We start from the raw sequence: 1,122 nt of genomic DNA on the forward strand, positions 1-1,122 counted from the left end.
AATTTAGTACAGTATTATCCATACAATTTCAAAGTAAGGTGATTAAAATCAAATTAAACAACAGGGATATCCAGAGGTAATGCAGTACGATTGTTCAATTAAATGGAGTTGCATGAAACGATCGTACTGCATTACCTCTAGATATCCCTGTTGCTTATTTATATATATATATATATATATGTGTGTGTGTGTGTATATATGTATATATATATATATATACATATAGTTTGACCTTAGAGTCCCTCTTAGCGTGAGGCATTCATGTATAGTAATGCCCTTATATAAATAAATATATTTTGGGGAATAAATGATTTTTCCCTTATGAGTTTTTTTCACGCTAGCTATATATAGAATCCAGGTAAGCAGATATGGTGATGATAATGCAAATAAACAATTAAAACCTCTTGGGCTAGATAATATATATGTATATGTATATATACATGTTAATTTGAGAGAAGATAAACACTGATAATATTCAGACGATGAATATTCATGTATAAATCTATATATATTTATGTATTAACAGAACAAATTGACACAGCGCGCAAAGACACGGAGAATTAAAGGGGAGATGGTATGGTGTTACAGGTCCGAAAATTGTTTTTTTAATTTTTTTTTTTAGTAGATGTAGTTCGTAAAAAGTCAAAGATATGCAAACAATAGTGGAGGCATATAAACATTTGGTAAATCCTGCCCCCATCATCAGGCTGGAGAGATAGGTATCTAAGCTATACATACATACATACATACATACTAGTATGGATATACATACATACATACATACATACATGCATGCATATATATATATATATATATATATCAGTTACTCCAGCTTACTGGTGTTATATAGATAGAATAAGGCATGTCACCTCTAGGCTGAAACAGCTGTAAGACATTGTCCCTTCTTCGGTCACTAGATGTCCTTTTTGATTTTTTATTACTGATATGACATAATATGTCATATGTGTTTGTATATTGTTTTTATTGTCCTGTCCTCTTGAAAAATAAACAGGCAAATTGACATAATACAATGTCTGCAAGTTGATGAGTACCACATATTCCCCTCCATTTTCTTATTGCTATATATATATATATACATATACATACATACATACATATATA

This window comes from Octopus bimaculoides, chromosome 20 (assembly GCF_001194135.2).
Source record: "Octopus bimaculoides isolate UCB-OBI-ISO-001 chromosome 20, ASM119413v2, whole genome shotgun sequence".
Lineage (NCBI taxonomy): Eukaryota > Metazoa > Mollusca > Cephalopoda > Octopoda > Octopodidae > Octopus > Octopus bimaculoides.